This window comes from Sminthopsis crassicaudata, chromosome 3 (genome assembly GCF_048593235.1).
Source record: "Sminthopsis crassicaudata isolate SCR6 chromosome 3, ASM4859323v1, whole genome shotgun sequence".
In the NCBI taxonomy this organism is placed as follows: domain Eukaryota; kingdom Metazoa; phylum Chordata; class Mammalia; order Dasyuromorphia; family Dasyuridae; genus Sminthopsis; species Sminthopsis crassicaudata.
The window spans coordinates 252,919,913-252,938,531 of record NC_133619.1 but is presented as its reverse complement, the minus strand read 5'-3'; the positions used below and the strand labels follow the sequence as shown (position 1 = coordinate 252,938,531).

Genomic DNA, 18,619 nt, shown 5'->3' with positions numbered 1-18,619 from the left:
ATTATTCCACAATAAATCTCAAGTGGACCATCAACTTTAACATTAAGAATCATACTGTTTAAAAAATCATTAAGAAATAGATGTACATCTCTCCAATAGGGATTGGGATATGTATTCCTAACCAAACAAAAGATCAAAGCAATAACAGAAGATAAAATGCATAATTTTGATTACTTAAAACTGAAATGCTTTTGTATAGGCAATATTAACACACCTAGGATAAGAAAGAATAATTTCTATACCAGGGTTTGATATTCAGGATAAGTAAACAATTAACAAATATTTACCAGATTACTAGCCATTCTTCAATAAGTAAATGGCTAAAAGAAATGAGCCAACTGTTCTCAAAAAAAAAAAAAAATCCAGAAAGCAAAGAATAACTGCAATCATGTGAAATAATTATCCAAATCACTTAAAAATAGAAATGTAAATAAAAATAAGAGGTTTTGTGTAACACCTGCAAAAAAAATGACACTCATCATATTTGAGATGTTATGAGGTGACAAGCATGCATCTGGTTTTGATTATCGTATCATTTTGGAAAGAATTTGGGATTATGCAGATTGACAAAAATTTTCATAATCTTTGACCTACATATTCAATTATTGGGCTTGTACCCCAAAGAAATTACTGATACCAAGTGAAAAAAAATTCCTATAAACCCCAAAATATAATTAAAGCCTCTTTTTTATGATACCCCCCCCCAAAAAAAAGGTTTGAGACAAGGTAAGTAAAATGCCCATCATTTGGGAAATAGCTAAAGAAATTGTGGTAAATGAATGTAATAGAATATTACTGTGTTATAAGAAATTATGACTACTTATTATAGAGAAATATCAATGACCTACATGCATTGATGTAAAATGTAGTAAACGAAAACAAGAAAAAAGATAAAATTATTAGAAATAACACTTTTGATACAGAAAATCAGATATCAAGGAAAATTTATCAAAGAAGAATCTTAAGGAATTGTCTTAATGGTTCTGGGTAGAAGCAGGCCCCACTCCTTTTGGGGAAGAGGGAACCCTGAGTACAGAAATGGGGGAACCTTTATACTTGCTAGTGTGGCGCAGCCCTTCAGAGAACGGATTGGTCCGTTTTTCCATTTTATCCTGGCTACAGTCTTTCTGATATACCCACTACATGTTTTCCCTTATTATGTATAAAACATGTCTCTCTTCTTCCCCTCCCCCCCATCATATATCTCATGTTCAAAAATGATGGAAAACTCCTCTAGGAAGTATTGTTTAATATTCAGTTAAGCAGTTGCAATAGTGATTTGGTCAAGTCCCGTCTCTGACCCCAACTCGTTTGGATTAGGTGGGCTATTCTTAAATTTGTGGATTTCTCAAAACCACAAGACTTTCTGATTGGCTACCTGGCTTTCCTACCTCTCTCTCCTCCCCTCCCCCATCCCCATTCCTTGTTTTCTCAAGGCTTCTATTGATCACTTAATTGTTAGGTGAATGTAAGATTAGCGGTGCCCACTATCCCACACTACCAAAGCTTGTAACACTGTAGAAACCCAACTTTTCAGCATTTCTCATACTATGACTACAATTTATATGGAAAGAACAAGAAATTTAGGATAGAAAATGTTATCAGAACTATGGAGACCAACTGTGGATCAGTACATATATATACTATTTTCACTTTTTTCCTTCTGTTTTTTTCTCAAGGTTTTTTCTTTATGTTCTGATTTTTCTCTCCTAACATGACCCATATGGAAATATATAAAAAATGAATGTACATGTATAACCTAAAAAAAAGTTTTTAAAAATTACTTTGTGTTATAGGTGAATGGCAAGGATACTGGGGAAAACTATGTTCGTACAAAAAAAAAAAAAAAAGATTAGGAAAAGCTAATTTAAAGAAAAAGTTGAATGATGCAGTGAATAGAGCACTGGCTCTGGAGTCAGGAGGACCTGAATTCAAATTCAGCCTCATATTTAATACTTATTAGCTGTGTGACCCTGAACAAGACACTTAACCCCAGTTGCCTTGCCAAAAAAAGAAAAGAAAAAGTAAAGTGAGCATGGTTAGAGCCCTTCTGGTCTAGGTTGGAATTTGGGAATATTTTAACTGAGCCTTAGCATGGAGATATCTCTAGGGTGGCTCCTGTGTTTATTATGTAGACACATTTAAAAATTTTGTACTGTGAAGATTTATGTTGTCCCTTTTCATTACTCTGTTATTTCCTTTGGATTTTTAAAATCATCATTTCATTAGCAAATAAGAATGATTTTGTCTCCTCTTTGCATATTTTTATGCCTTTAACTTCTTTCTCTAATTTTATAGCAGTCAAGTAAAAGAAAGTAAAGGATGGCTCTTTGTTCTTTATAATCCTTTCATTCCTTTGCTTTTGATATATATATTTTTAACACATTAAAAAGATCCCTCTTTTCTGATGCTTTTTAGATAAACATTGTACTTTCTCGAAGGTTTCCTGCATTTATTGAAATAATCATTAAACTTTGAATGTTTTTTTCTTGAATGTTTAATTATGTTGATTCTTTTTTCTTAAATCTTGAAACATTCTTGTATTTTTGATATAAATACAACTAGGCCAAAAATGAATTACATCCTTAGGTAAATTGCTACATAGCCTTTTGGTCAAGATTTTTAAAAAAGTAAACTTATTAATGGCATTGGTATGCAGTTTTCCTTTCGTTGCTTTATCCTTCCCTTGTTTAAATATTTATACCATATTTGTCTCATGAAAGAAATTCAGTACAGTGCTTTCTTAATATCTGAGAACCGTTTTATGGTTATTAATTATTCTTTGAAAGTTTAATAAGAGTTTTTCTGTAAACTGTCAGAACTAGGAGTAATTTTCTTTGTTAGTTCCCTTATAGCTAGTTCTGTTTTTCTTTGCTGCTATAAGTAATTCAAATGCTGATCTGTTAGTTTGAATATTTTATATTTTTGAAGGCAATCCTCTTATCTTTGTGTGAATTCTTTTGCTGGCATTTATCTGTGTGGTAGATTCTGAATTTTTATGTCTTTATTGTGATTTAGTTGTTTGATTTTTCTGTCCTTTTAATTAGGTAGACGAAAATTTTTCACTATCTTCTATTGTGCTTTTGAGGGGATTTATTTGCTGATTTTCTAATTTTAAAATATTGAACAGTCAATTCAGTAATCCTCTTTTCCCCCATTTTAATGTATGTTTTTCATCCCAGAATATAATTTTTCCTCTGTCATTGCTTAATTGAATCCCAGAAATTTTGGTATATTGTTCATTTAATTAATACTTCTTCCTGTAATTTGTTTTCTATCACTATCGTTAATAAGAATTTGATTGTAATTATACACCTCTCAGATTGGCTAAGATGACAGGAAAAGATAATGAATGTTGGAGTGGATGTGGGAAAATTGAAACACTAATACATTGTTGGTGGAGTTGCGAACTGATCCAACCATTCTGGATAACTATTTGGAATTATGCCCAAAGGACTATGAAACTGTGCATGCCCTTTGATCTAGCAACATTTCTACTGAGCTAATATTTCAGAGATGTTAAAGGAGGGAAAGGAACCCCATATGTGCAAAAATGTTTGTGGCAGCTTTTTGTAGTGGCAAGAAACTGGAAACTGTGGGTAGATGCCCATCAGTTGGAGAATGATTGAATAAGTTATAGTGCATGAATGTTATGGAAAATTATTGTTCTATAAGGAATGATCAGCAGGATGATTTCAGAGAAGCCTGGAGAGATTGACATGAACTGATGCTAAGTGAAATGTGCAGAACCAGGAGATCATTGTACACAGCAGCATCAAAATTATACAATGATCAATTCTGATGGATATGGCTCTCTTTAACAAGATGATTCAGGCCAGTTTCAATGATTTTATGATGAAGAGAGTCATCTACACCTAGAGAGAGGATTATGGGAACTGAATATGGATCACAACATAGCATTTTCACTCTTTTTGTTGTTGTGTGCTTGCATTTTATTTTCTTTCTCATTTTTTCCCCTTTGATTTTTCTTGTGCAGCAAGATAATTGCATAAATATTTATGCATATATTTAACACATATTTTTATTATATATTTATTTTAAATTTAATTATAGTTTTTATTTACCAAATATATGAATGGGTAATTGACATTTTTTGGCATTGACAATTGCCAAACCTTTTGTTACAATTTTTCCTCTTCTCCCCCCCCCCCCAGCAGGTTGACCAATACATGTTAAATATGTTAAAGTATAAATTAAGTACTATACATATATAAACATATATTGGATTACTTGCCATCTAGGAGAGAGGGTAGGGTAAAGGGGCCAAAATTGGAACACAAGATTTTGCATGATTAAAGTTGAAAAATTATCCATGAATATCTTTTGAAAAGAAAAAGCTTTAATAAAAATAAATAAATAAACAAGAATTTGGTTGTAAAGTCTCCATTTGCATAAGTATCCTTTATTTATATTCCCTGAACTGATTACTATTTTTATTGCTTTATGTTTTTTACAAGGTTTCTTTCATATTTCTGCCTTTTTATATTTTTCTTGTTGCATCTTTTTATTAACTTCTCCAATTCTAAAAGAGAATCATTTAAATCCCTGAGTATTTTGGGTTATTATGTTTCAGTGCCATTAATTAGATGCTGTTCCATTTGGAGCATATAATTTTATTATAGATATTGTTTATTGTTTATGGTTTCTTAAACTTGGTGCAGTTTTTTTATTTCCAATTATATTTTGAATTTTTCTTTTTTCTGTTTCTGGTAGCATGATTGAAGCTCTTTTTGGATTCACTTGGTAGATAATACATTTTTTCTAGCTTCTCATTTTAATTTTATGTTTGTTTTTGTGTTTTAAAGTGTTTCTTATACAGCAGAGGATGGGATTTTGTTTTCTTATATAATCTGTCACTCATTGGATTTTTAAAATTCATTTGCATTTAGCTCTTTTTTTTTTTCCTTTTCCCTTCATGAATTAAGATTTTTTTTTTGTTTTTTTCCATTTTTCTTTTAAGCTAGCACTTGGTCCCTATGTTTAATTTTTGCATACACTTCTTTGCGGCAACATTTCTTTCAGGTGCTATTTTCCATTGGACACTCCCTCTCCCTCTATTTTTGGAGTTAACAGTTTCTTTTCCTCTCAATTTTTTAGTTATCCAACTCTTCTCCTATCCCAGTTTCTTTTCTCCCTCGTCTTGTAGTGTCACAGACAATGGGAAACTCTGGATGAGGGATAAGACCCTTCAGCACAGAGAGAACTTGGTTGACAATGTCTGGCTAAGCTCTCCATCTCTCCCAAGGGTTCTCGGCCATACTGAGAAGTCCTGGGTTGGTGACAACCTGTGTTGTGATTGAAGCAGAGTAACACCAGGTGGCAAAGAGTCATACAATAACAAGTTGTTTATGTGGTCCCATGTGGGCAGTATATATTTGGCACATGCCCAGTGTTATTTTTGCTACATAAGGGTATGAGGATAAAAAAGTCCTTGGAATAAATGGACTTCATTTTTCCACCTCATCACTTCTCCACTAGGAAGGTACATTTTAATTACCCCAGCGTGGGGGCTCTAAAAAGCAGGATATTTTAATCACCCTGGTGTGGGGGCTCTAGAAAGCACAGTATGTTTTGTGGGGGCTCTAGAAAGCAGGACACAATATCCCCTCTTTGACTTTAACAATTTTTTTCTTTATGTCATTTTCTGAGGATTTCTTTACTTTTCATTTCTCTTTTCTGAATCTATATTCATTTATTCATGATTTGTATCCCTTCATTATTCTTTGTGTTAACTCATAGAATTTAAATTCTATAAGTACCAATTGATTTTTCTCTTCTAACCAATTTCAATGTTATTGCTTTATCTTGTTCCCTGAGTCATTTTTTTCTTTCTTCTTTCTTAAAGCTTTCTATTATTGAACTTAGATAACAAATAGTAGTTCATAGTACATATGATCCAAGTCATGTAGTACAGTTCTGTACTCTGTGCTCACTGTGATTTTCTTTTCCAAACTTCCTGAGTTTGTGCTTTTTCACTCACATGTATCCTGGTTACCTCCTGGAGCTTTAATTTGCCTTTTGCAGAGGTAGAATGTAGTTCATGAAGCTACAAGACTCTTGTAGAGGAAATAGTAACCTTCCTCTTTAATTCCCATTTTTCTAGATTTCATTCTCCTGTTATTTAAAGAGTTGTGGACCTGACTGTTCATGATCTCGTTTGGGGTTTTGGGGGGAGTGGTTTGCCCATCTTCTCCAGCTCATTTTAAAGATGAAGAGACTGAGGTAAATAGAGTTAAATGATTTGCTTAAGTTCGCACAGCTAGTAAATGTCTGAGACTGGTGTTGAACAGTCTTCCTGGACAAGTGCTCTGTCTTCAATGACCCTTAGCTGCCCTTTTGCCTAAGGAATTATGCGTAGTATTACCATCTTAGTACTCCTCCTCTACTTTTATGTATCCTCTAGTTCTACTAATTAGTTACATAGAAAACTTTGATTGGGGGTGGTAGTGATGGTGGTAGAGATTGCACTGTTTAATCTCAAGACATTCCTCCATTCTCCCTTCTCTCTACCCCTGTAGAGGGCTGGAATTCTAGAGAAGTATACTTGAAACAAGATGTTAACTCAGTGGAATTGATGAGATGATGGTTCTCTAGTTCACATATATACTTAGTATGGTTATGTAATGGTTCTCCAAGTTCACACATAATCAGTGTGCTGTAATGATGTAATTACAATAAGATATATAAGGGCCAATAGGAACTAGAAGATAGTCATTCTATTTTTGACCAGCCTCATGGTGGCTCTCATGCCTCCTGCACTAAAATCAAGACTGGGCCAGAATAAAGAATCAAAACTCTATTCTTGACCATTCTCATTGGTGTCTATCCGGAGGATCTACAGAAAGCTAGCCTGAACATTACATCCCTCCATCTCCCATTTCTTTTAAATTTCTTTGTCTCCTTGCATGCTTTTAAAAAGAAATCTCTTAATGGTTTTGCTGTTATTTTCACCCAATAGATTTCTTTCTCATAATGTGTTTTCTTTTAATTATCTCTGGAGAAGAATTTGTTTTATTACTTATTCTTTTCTTGGTAGTTGTATTTATTTACTTCTACCTTATTTCTAATATCTGGAGTATTTCATGTTAAATCATCTACTCATGTGATTTTCTTTGCTAGACAACTACCACTTTTAAAAATTGAATATCCATCTTTTTTTTTTCCCCCATTGGTGATGTTTTGATTTGCTTCTGGAGTTGTCTATAGGTTAATAGCTTTTGACTAGTACAAATATCATTGAATATTCCTTTTTTAATTGAAGGTATTTCTTTTGGTTGGTTGCAGAATTTGTGTGTGTCATTGAAATTGCTAAAATTTAAACACTTTATATCTTGGAAATGAAGAATAGGTTCCTTCTCCTTTCCTTTGAGGTGATCGATCTGTTGATTTTTTTTTTCCAATTTGTGCTTTATTAGAAGTTATGAGCAGTTCTATTTTATTTTTTCTTTCCTTATGATATGTGGGTGTTTTAATTTGTCATGTTTTTTGTTTGGCTTATGAGCTAATTTTTTCATGTCTTCAGGATCATTGTTTTTGCTTGTACTGAAATCAGTTCAAAACAAAAATTACATTAAACATTTTCCTTTCTGAATTTGACTAAAAAGAGGGTAGTTTTACATATGTAAAAGTGTATTAAAAACATACAAATAATGTATGTGAAAATATGAATCCCATTTGATACTGCTTGTTTATTTTTTTAAAGGTAAATATTTTTCAAACTGTGCCCCTTGTCTGTGCTTCTTTTATTCCTTTTTTGAAATGCATAAATATAGTATCCCTATAGGTAGTACAGTCCCTCTCCCCCTTAAAAAACATGAGAAATTATTAGTAATTATTAAAGGAATGTTGTAACAAATAAATTTAGGCAAACAGAATGAATCCTCACAATGGTATGATGTTTACAAAGTTTGAGACACATAGTGCCTGGGTAATTTAATCATTTTATTAACAAGGCCAACGTGGTTTTTGTTATGTTTTCTTTTAATAAAAATAGGTCTGTGATACTATCGAATCCTGAAAAGGGTGGCAATTAACTCTGATTGAAATATTTATTTTCTCATTAACTGTTACCTAATCAGGGTCTAGATTATATTACCATGAGAGTCTTCAGATATGTGGCATGGATCACTTAAGTCTTGGTCTTGGTCAAAGAGATATCCATTTCCATATCATTTCTTTGACAAAAGAGAGGACCTACATTTTCCCAGATGTGAACAAATACAGTGAGTAGAAATGGACCCATTAGCCTAAACTTAGAATTTCCTTTACTGTCTGATTAGAGCTTGGCCTGGATAAGTCTTCGCCTAATTTCTGGGTAGGGAAGTTTAGGAAAGGGGGAAAACCTTGGTTCTGATTCACCAATTAGTTATTAATACAAGAGAGAAGTAATTCATTTCTCTTGGTGGTCATGACTACTTTCTGCACCTTTTTCAGTCTGTTTACTTCTCAGGTCACCAGGAGATAGATGTCAGTGATCATTGCTTGAATCAGAGCTTTTTAAAAATTATTTTTCTTTACGTTTATATCTTCCTTGTATAAATTGTTTTTCAATATGCATCATTTTTTATTTTTGAAACAATCTCTTATATAATTTCCCCATCATTTTTAATCTCCTGGGTATGGGAACTTGGTTTTTCTTTAAGGCTTTGTTTTTCAGTTGTTTCAATTGTGTGTAATTCTTAGTGATCTCCTTTGGAGTTTTCTTGACAAGAAATATTTGTTATTTCCTTTTCCAGCTCATTTTACTGGTGAGGAAAGGGAGGCAAACTGGCTTAAGTGACTTGCCTGGGGTCACACAGCTAGCAAATGGTTAGTGGCTGAATTTGAATTTAGATTCAAAGTTCAGTGCTCTCTCCCCTGTCTCACTTAGCTGCCGTTCTTTAGGTTAATCTTTCCCCATTATTTTCTATCTTAATACTCTGCTACCTTCACATCTGTGATTTTCCTGTTGAATTTGATATTTTTCTATACCAGACTCTTTATGTGTTCAGCCATCCTTTTATCTGTTTCAGGTGAGAATAAGATTCATCTAATGCCTACTCTTGAACTCATACTCCTTCCTCCTTTTTTTTTTTTTTTTTTGTACTTCCCTTATTCATAGATCTTATAGGTAACCTATTCCATGTTCTTCTGATTTGCTCTTGTCACCTTTTAGGTATAAATGATGTCCCTATTTTGACCTTATCTTTGGTACATAATGTGTGAGACATTGATCTCTTCCTAATTTCTACCCTACTGTTTTCTAATTTTCCCAGCAGTTTTCATCAAATAATGAATTTTTGTTCCCAAAACTTAATATTTGGCTTTATCAAACACTATATTACCATGGTCATTTACTACTGTGTATTGTGCTACTAATCTACTCTTCTATCTTCTATTTCTTCATCAGTATTAAATGGTTTTGATAACTACTGCTTTATATAATATAGTTTGAGATCTGGCATGGCTAGGTTACCTTTCTTCATATTTGTTTTCATTAATTCTCTGATAATTCTTTTGATATTCCTTTGATATATTTTGTTTTTTCCAGATGAGTTTTTATTATTTTTTTCAAATTCTATAAAATTTTTTTAGTCATTTGATTGGTATGGCACTGAGTAAGTAGTTCATTTAGGTAGAATGGTCATTTTTATTATATTAGCCCAGCCTACCCATGAACCATTATTATTTTTCTGGGTGTTTAGATCTGATTTGATTTAATTTGGGTAACAAAATTTGTAATTGTGTTCATATTAGTTCCTGGATTTTGTCTTGGCAAGTAAGCTCCCAAGTATTTTTTATTGTCTACAATTACTTTTAATAGAATTTCTCTTTTTAGTCTAATAATATGCATTTACGTGTATGTATGTGTGTGTGTGGAGGGGGGAAGAGCTACTCTCTCTGCCAAGAGATGAATAAACATAAAATTTCCATTACTTGGTAATTATCTTGTAAGAGCAGCTTGTTGATACAGTGACTGCCCTGAAATCAGGAGGAAACAAGTTCAAATTCTTCCTGAGACATTTAATAGCTTTGACTCTGGTCAAGTTATTTAATCCTGTTTGCTTCAGTTTCCTCATATTTAGAATGGGCTGGGGAAGAAAATAGCAAACTACTCTAGTATCTTTGCTAAGAAAACCCCAAATAGGGTCACAAAGTGTCTGACAAGATTGAGTAACTACAAAAAATTTGTTCAGTATTTCAAATGCTTGTACTTTTTTTATTGCAGTGATATTCATGCTATGCATAGGAAGCTTATTCTCTTTTTTTGAATTTTATTAATTTTATTTTAAATTTATGAAATAAATAACAATAGGATTTTAAAAAGATGCTTGCTCAAGAAACTGCAAATCTATTTTGTACAACTTGCTATTCCTTTTAAATATATAATAAAGTTATCATATACATAATTTTTTCCCTTCCCTGAAATGGCTTCCATGATTACCATTAGAGACACACATACTTGGTTCTGCTCATTTTATTCTTCATTATTTTGAGCAAGTCTATCCATGTTTTTTTTTTAATTTTTATATGAAGCTTTTTATTTTCAAAACATGTGCATACATAATTTTCAGCATTCACCCTTGCAACACTTTGTATTCCAATTTTTTTTTTACTCTCACCCCTAGACAGCAAGTAATCCAATATGTTAAATATGTGTAATTCTTCCATACGTGCTTCCACAATTATCAAAAGAAAAATCAAATCAAAATGGGGAAAAAAATTAGAAAGACAAAAGGCAAACAAACAACAGCAAAAAGTGAAAATACTATGTTGTGATCCCCACTCAAGACCCCACAGTCCTTTCTTTGGGTACAGATGACTTTCTTCATCACAAGATCATTGGAACTGGCCTGAATCATCTCTCCACTGGCAAGAGTCACGTCTGTCAGAATTGTTCATTGTATAGTCTTGTTCTTGCTGTGTGCAGTGTTCTCTTTCTACTCACTTCACTTAGCATCAGTTCTTGTAAGTCTCTCCAGGCTTCTTTGAAATCATCCTGCTGATGATGGGTATCCACTCATTTTCTGGTTGTTGCCACTACAAAAAAGGGCTGCCACAAACATTTTTGTATATTTAGGTCCTTTCCCTCCTTTATTATGATCTCTTTGGGATACAGGCCCAGTAAAAACACTGCTGGATTAAAGAATATGCATAGTTTTATAGCCCTTTGGGCATAGTTCCATACTTCTCTTTAGAGTGGTTGGGTCAGTTCACAATGCCACCAACAACATTCATTATTATCTTTTCCTGTTATCTTAGCCTATCTGAGAAGTGTGTAATAGTATCTAAGAGTTGTCTTAGTTTTCATTTCTTTGATCAATAGTGATTTATAGTATTTTTTTATATGACTAGAAATGGTTTTAATTGCTTCATCTGAAAATTGACTGTTCATATCCTTTGACCATTTGTCAATTGGAGAATGACTTATATTCCTATAAATTTGAGTCAGTTCTTTATGTATTTTAGAAATGAGGTCTTTATCTGAACTCTTGGATGTAAAATTTTTTCCCCAGTTTACTAAGGAAGCTTATTCTCTAAATAAATTAGTTTAAATGTTGTTTATGTAGTTTTCATAAGTGAATCAGAAACTTTTAGGAGTGTACACTGCACTGTGGATCATGATAATTTCTAATCTTTAAAGGTATGTATTATCTTTATCTTCTGCTTTTCTGTATTCTGTGACCTTGCAGTCACTAATTTCACTCTGGAAAAATTTCAAAGTAATATAATTAAAGTACTGTTTATTATCTAGCACAGTCAAAAATTAAAAAAAAAAAAAGCTGTTGGTAAGAAAGCTTTGTTTGCTATGTGTGGAGAGGGAACATAAGGTCAAATTTATTTCCTAAAGAGAGCTAGCAATTTTTATGTAGCTGCAGAAGAAAATAATAAAGTCTTTCCCTAAAAAAAGCCCGTTTTTTATTTTAGTTTTGCTCTCTGAAGAAATTTTCTAAGTTCCTCCTCTAGCCAAGACAACTGTTTTCCAACTTAAATAGAAACAAGGTTGATGTTGACTTAGGAAACTATAAATTAACATTATGTTGTGTTGTATTTTGTAGCACATGCTGACCTAGAGTTTGATACCTCTGACAAAGACCCTTCTCTATGCTTTTTCTTTCTTCTCCCCACCCCTAGCTCTACTCCACACCATTTACTTGCTAAATCTTATGAAAACTCTTCTGGCTTTAATTATTACTTTAGTGACAGTTACATAGATGCCATTCTTAGCTGCCAACAGGGCAGTAAGGATTTGCAGACTTATGCCTGGCATGAGTTTTTCAGATATCTAGCTATGATGCTAAACCACTTGGCTCAGAACCTAGGAAAGAGGAAACCTGAATCCTTATTCACCTGCTTAGTTGGGAGCTCTTCCCTCCCACTGGAAGATTATCTTATAAAAGAAATGTTGGCATGGATAAGAATTAATTCTTAGACACAATTTCCAATGTACAGAGAATTAAAATAAAAATGATAAGCAGTTCTTTTGCTTTTCCTAATGTGGTAATTTACATATTTGTAGCTTAAAGAAGTATTTCCGTGGAATTCTGAGACATGCTTTAATTTGCAAGAAATTTCAGAGACCTGATGCCACCTTAGATATTGCGTCTAAACAAGTTGGACAATGATAAGATGAAGTATGAATTAAGAATAGAACTGAAGAGCTATCTGCTTTTCAACATGGTAGGCCTAAGAATTTAGGGTACATATACAAGCTGATCCTAAATTGTAGGTTTGGGGAATCAAATCTAAGTGGGACATAATCTAGTTTCAAGACTGGTTTTTATCAACTATCTCTTTGAAAGCTTCCCCCCCCCCCCCCCGCCCCCAGATGGTGTAGAAGAGAGTGGGTGCAGAGCCATTCCTAAAAGTGCCTTATTACTCTAGCAGTAGTTAGGTCTACCTGGGGAACTAGCATTGATGGAATGATAATAATGTATGATTGTATTCAAGCCTAGTCTTTTTCTGAAGCTCTCAAGATCAACTACTAAGGGATATATAAATGTTAAGAGTATTTTGTGTGTGTTTATGAGGAAAGGAGCAACGTATAAGTCATTTTACAGCTAATTATTGACATCCTTGGAGGGAGGAGGGAATTTTCATTTAGAATATATAGAAGTTTGTTCATTCTCTGTTACAAAGAACACGGCTCCTTTAAACAAAATAGACAATAGTGAAATAAAGTTGGAGTATAGAACAGAAATTGAAGAATAACTTGGGCATATTGATTTAGGGATATAAACTGTATATAAACCTGTGGTCTTGAGTAGGGGGAAAAACAGGTTACAGAACACAAGGGGGAAGAAAATGTATAAAAAGCAAGAGAGCAAGCATATTCAATAATTAAATTTATGAAGTCATTTTGATGATTTCCCCTTTATGCTTTTTTTTTTTTTTTTTTTTTTTTTTTTAAATAAACAAATTCCTGGCTATTATTGCTTACACAGATTTCTCCTCATCTATGGTAAAATACCAATTCTTGAAGAATAGATACTTGATTTAGAGCATTCTAAACTCATTTAACACAAGAAATTTCCATTCTACTTAATCAAGTCATAAGCTTTTATAATATAATAATAACATAGTAATCATAGAAAATAAGACTCCAATAGCTGTGAACATAACTGTATTCCTTGAAGTACATTCTTCTGCCCACCTTCCCCTGGTTGTAAGAGGTATTCTAATTCCTCCTAACATTTTTGTTGAGAGGTAGAATGGTATTATGCAAAGATGTTTGATTATAGAATAGACACATCTAGGTTTGAATCCATATTCAGATAAATTATGGATATATGGTTTAACCATTCAGAGGTTAATCTGTAAAACTTGCATAATGTTTATACTCATTGCATTACAGTTACTGTGAAATAGTGCCTCGAAAACTTTAAAGATTTATATGAATATTATTTATTATTCAGAATTATTAAATGTTTTGAAGATTCCTTTAACGTAATAAAGATTGTAAAATAACTTCAGTTCTGTTTAAATTTTTTCAGGCACTGTTGGGATCGGAAAAATTGACCCACAGATGTGATTACCTGTTGGCTATAACTCTAATTGATAGATGGTTTTCAGCATTCATTGTTTCAGCTACTGGAAGAAAACCAGAAGGTATGGTATTTTAAATTAGTGTGTGTGTGTGTGTGTGTGTGTGTGTGTGTGTGTGTGTGTGTGTGTGTGTGTGTGTGTGTGTGATTACTAAAGTCCTTATTTAGCCATCAGCTCTAAGTTTTGTTAAATCAGTCATCTATTAGTAGGAAAGAAATATTTATTAATTATGTAAAGAACTTTGAAGACTACTTTCAGTGATTATCCTTTGTAAGAAAAATGGTTTCATTTTAAGTACACAGTCTTGCCCACACAAACACTTAGGATCATTGAAATACTTCTTTGTAGCATAAAACCATTTAGAAAGTGTCTTATTTTATGGATTGTAAAATATAAAAGCATATTCAGATAGTTTTAGATTCTTTTCTCACTTTAGCCTTTCTCACTAATGAAATCCTTCATTTTAAATAAATTTTCGAGGGAACTCTTGCAACTTTAAAAATAATTTAACAAAATATTTGCTACCAATGACCATAGATAATATAAAGGTTTAAAAAAAAAAAAAAGTTTTTCATTCCCTTGTCTTGAATACAAAAAGAAAAAAAAATTACTGGTGGGAAATGTACTTTAACCAAATTTCCTTTTGCTTTTTAATTTTTCTTGATAGCTTTTGTTTTTAAATCATCTTCATTTCTGAATATATCCCATATTATTCTCCTATCCAAAGATCATTATTTGTAACAAAGAGTAAAATGTGGGGAAGTATTTTAATGAAACCAATCAACATCCAAATTCTGAACTGTTTGATATTTGACATTTTTCCAAGTGTCCTTCCTTTGCAAAGTAAGAAGAAAGAAGCAATTTAAAAAATTTATTTTCCCTTGTTGAAGTTGGTCATTGTAATTACAAAGTTTTCTGTTGTACTTCTTCCTATTTACATTGTTACAGTTACATTGTTTTCTTTGTTCTACTTCATTTTGCATCAGTTCATGTAAGACTTTGTATTTCTCTTTCATATGTGTCATTTTTATGATATATTAATATTTAATTAAATTCATGTACTATAATTTTTTTATCCATTTCACATTCTTTGAGCTTGGCTTTTTGCTAACACAAAAAGTGATTCTATGAAACGTAGTAGCATTTCTTTCAGCTTTGATATCCTTGAAATATATGCATTTCAGTGGAGTCTTATGGATTAGAACAGAGGTCCTCAAACTACGGCCTGTGGGCCAGAAGCAAGCTACTGAGGACGTTTATGCGGGCTGGCAGTTATTGCAAAATCAGACCGAAAGTTCGACCTAAACTCGAGTTAGCAACTCACACTTCCAGCACTGGGCTGAGGTGGCGGAGACAAGAGTGTGAGGCGCTCCAACAGTCTGAGGGACAGTGAACTGGCTCCCTATTTTAAAAGTTTGAGGACCACTGGATTAGAATTATTAATAGTTTACTCACTTTTCATTCCACCCCAGTTGTTTGAAGACCGATTAGCCTTGTCTTCATGATGAGTTTCCTATTTGATATTCACTTTTATCTCTCACCTGGCTTCTCATTGGTTTTTAATAAAAGACAAAACATACTTTTGCTAAAATGATTATCTTAGCTAATCTTATCTTTTCTCAAGATGTACTTAATTAAAAAAAAATACACTGAACAGTTAAATTAGCATTTATTAAGTACCTACTATGGCCCAGACATTGTGTTAAGCACTGGAAATGCCAATACAAAAATGAGACACTTCTTGTCCTCAGTTTCCACTGGGGCAATACAACATGATCACAGGGATACTTACAAGATCTATACTCTGCCTAATGCGGAATAAAGGAAAAGTAACTAGTAATTGGGAAATTAATAAAGCCCCCTGAAAGAATGTAAGCTTCTTGAGAGCAGGGACTGTTCTATTTTTGTTTGTATCCTCGGTACATCTCTAGGCACATAATAATAACTTAATGGTATGTTGTTTGAGTTTGAACTGAGCCTTGAAGTGAGCTACAAGTTAAAAGGAGTGTGGAAACAGGGAGGGAGAACATTCTAGGTCTATATTAGAGGCACTGAGAAGTGAGATGAAATGGTGTACATCAATTAGGCCATTCTAGCTTGAGGATGGTTTGGAATTATAAAATGGAACTACAGTTAGCAAAGCAGTAAGATTTCTACTCAACTGAAAATATACTTAAATGCTGAAAGTTTTGAACAGAACTTAAAATTTTATAAATCCGGAGCTATTTTCTGTTAACAAAACATTTCTTTATCTTTCTGGAAAAGATGAAATATCTTATGTCATTTTAATATAGACATAGAGGAACTCAAAATACTAATTTCCCTATATTCTTGTTATCAGTGAGAGAAAGTGTGTTGTTAATGTACTAGTTTTCCCTGAGACTAATTGTTTTTTCCTTTTAGTAAACAATAAAATCATTTAGCTGTTAGAATTAATATGTTTCTAAAAAGTACAAAATATATCATAAAGCAGTTATGGAGACAATTCTTTTTGTTGTTTGTTTTATCTCAAATTACATATCTATTTGAAAATCCTTTATTATGCCTTTTGTTTCAGAGAAGTATCAAAGAAATAGAATCATTGAGAAGTTTCAGTGAACAAGAAGATATCATTTTAGTGATATTTATGAAAGGAAGAGAAAATAGGCTGGTTATATGATAAGGAATGATATGGAAGCATTCATGCAATTTACCTGTCAGGGGAGAGTGAGGAAGAGCTCCAAAATGTTGAGTGAACCTTACGGTAAGACATGAACAACAGTTACACAGCACAGGACTGGCATCATTAGAATATCCAAATTGAGATAATAGATGCATTTGATAATTTGAATTAAAGAAGGAATTAAAATAAATGTACTTATAAATGTTAAATAAGAGTTTCAGATTAGGGGGAAAATAAGGATACTTCTGTATGTATATAAAATGCATACTTACATTTTTAAAAAGCTAATCCTTAGTATTGGATTTTTTAAAACTATACAGCTGTTTTACCTATTTTTCCTAGTAATATTTAATGTAAATTTTCCTTGCAAAACATAATTGATTCTATTCTAGTGTATGGCATATAGTAAACAATAAATACTTGTTAACTTAAGGATAATAGTTTTCTGTTTCAATGCTTGATTTTTAAAAATAATTCATGCTGAGCTGGAAAAGCACTTAAATTTTAAAAAGTGTTTGTCATTTAAGTATGTGTTTTTGTCTCTAATTTTGTGCCTGATCATTTCAATTAAATTAAGCCTCTTTAGTAATCAACAGACATTTAAATGTTTGTTTTATGTTAGCTACTATTTTGAGTGCTGGGGATAAAAGGTTAGAAGAAAAATAAGTTCCCTATTCTCTGGGAACATCCTAAGTATATACAAAATAATATACAGTTTTGCAGGGGAAAGACCCTAAGTGTTGAGGGAATTAGGAAAGGACTCAGTTGAAGATGGTGCATGAACAAAGCTTTTAATGAAAATAAATATTCTAAGAGGTAGATTACCTTCCAGGCATGAGAGACAGCTTGTGCAAAGGCATAAAGGCTAGTGTAGTCGAGTCTGGTTGTGAAGGGCTTTAAGTGACCAACAGAAGAATATAATTGATCCTAGAAGGAAATAAGGAACAATTGGAGTTTACTTAGTAGGTAACATGATCATAAGTCCAAAGCTGAAAAGGATCTTACAGGTAATATATCTAGTGTAAGCTGTAGTGTAGATGAGAAAACTGAGATCAGGTGAAGCTAAGTGAATTGCCATATAGATAGTAAATGTCAGAGACAGGTTATAGATTCACTGACTTTTAAGGCATTACTCTTCGGTTGCTATGTCTTAAAATGGATTAAAGAGGGGAGAGACATTAAGCAGGGAGACCAATTAGAAGGAAATAGTTCTGTAGAGAAGTGATGGGACTTTGAACTATAGGATGGTCTTATAAACAAAGAGAAAGGGACTGGTAATTTAAGGATCAACCAAAAATGTAAGAAAGAGGCAGTCATTTTCTCAGATTAGTTGGGGTGGTCTTGAAGGGGACTACTTTAGGTACTAGAGAACAAAGATTTGAAACCAACTTTGTGGGGATTGTAAAATAGCTACAAACTAAACAGGTTTGTACAAACTTTTTTTTTACACATGTAAATCTGTATATTTACCATATTGTATTTAGCCTCAGGCCACAAAAAAAGAATTACAAAATCTAATATACTGCAGTCATATTTCATGAAGTAAGCAATAGTATTCTTTTTCTACTTTTATCATAACATGTGAGAATTTAGAATTGGAGAGCACCTTAGCTATTTTGTCAGAGACATTAAACTTTCCTAAATATTTTAATTTAATTAGCTGTATGGCCATGAGTAAGCTTAATTGGCCTCAGTTTCTTCCACCTGTGACATAAGGACATTGGATTAGATGATCTTTAAAGCTCCTTCTGTTTCTAAAATCTTTTGTACTTTAAGGTTATTTTCAACTCTTAGCAAATCTAATTTTGACTTCTTTCCCTTTTTAGGGGATGTGTGGCTTTAAAAAAAAAGAATCTTGTTTTCCTATTGAGTTAATAGCACATTACAGACTGTTATATTAGAATTTATATT

At 32.6% G+C, this 18,619-nt stretch overlaps 1 protein-coding gene across 9 annotated transcripts in view; it reads left to right on the top strand.

Moving 5' to 3' along the window:
- NRIP1 (nuclear receptor interacting protein 1) overlaps positions 1 to 18,619 on the top strand; it is a 166,046-nt gene that overhangs the window by 70,389 nt on the left and 77,038 nt on the right. For 7 of the 9 annotated variants that reach the window (XM_074300444.1, XM_074300448.1, XM_074300446.1 and 4 more), the window contains exon 2: positions 13,995 to 14,109. The gene's annotated coding sequence lies outside the window, so the exon portion shown is untranslated. Of the gene's footprint in view, positions 1 to 13,994; positions 14,110 to 16,603; positions 16,790 to 18,619 lie in introns of all 9 variants that reach the window. The other 2 variants (XM_074300449.1, XM_074300442.1) reach the window with 1 other exon arrangement.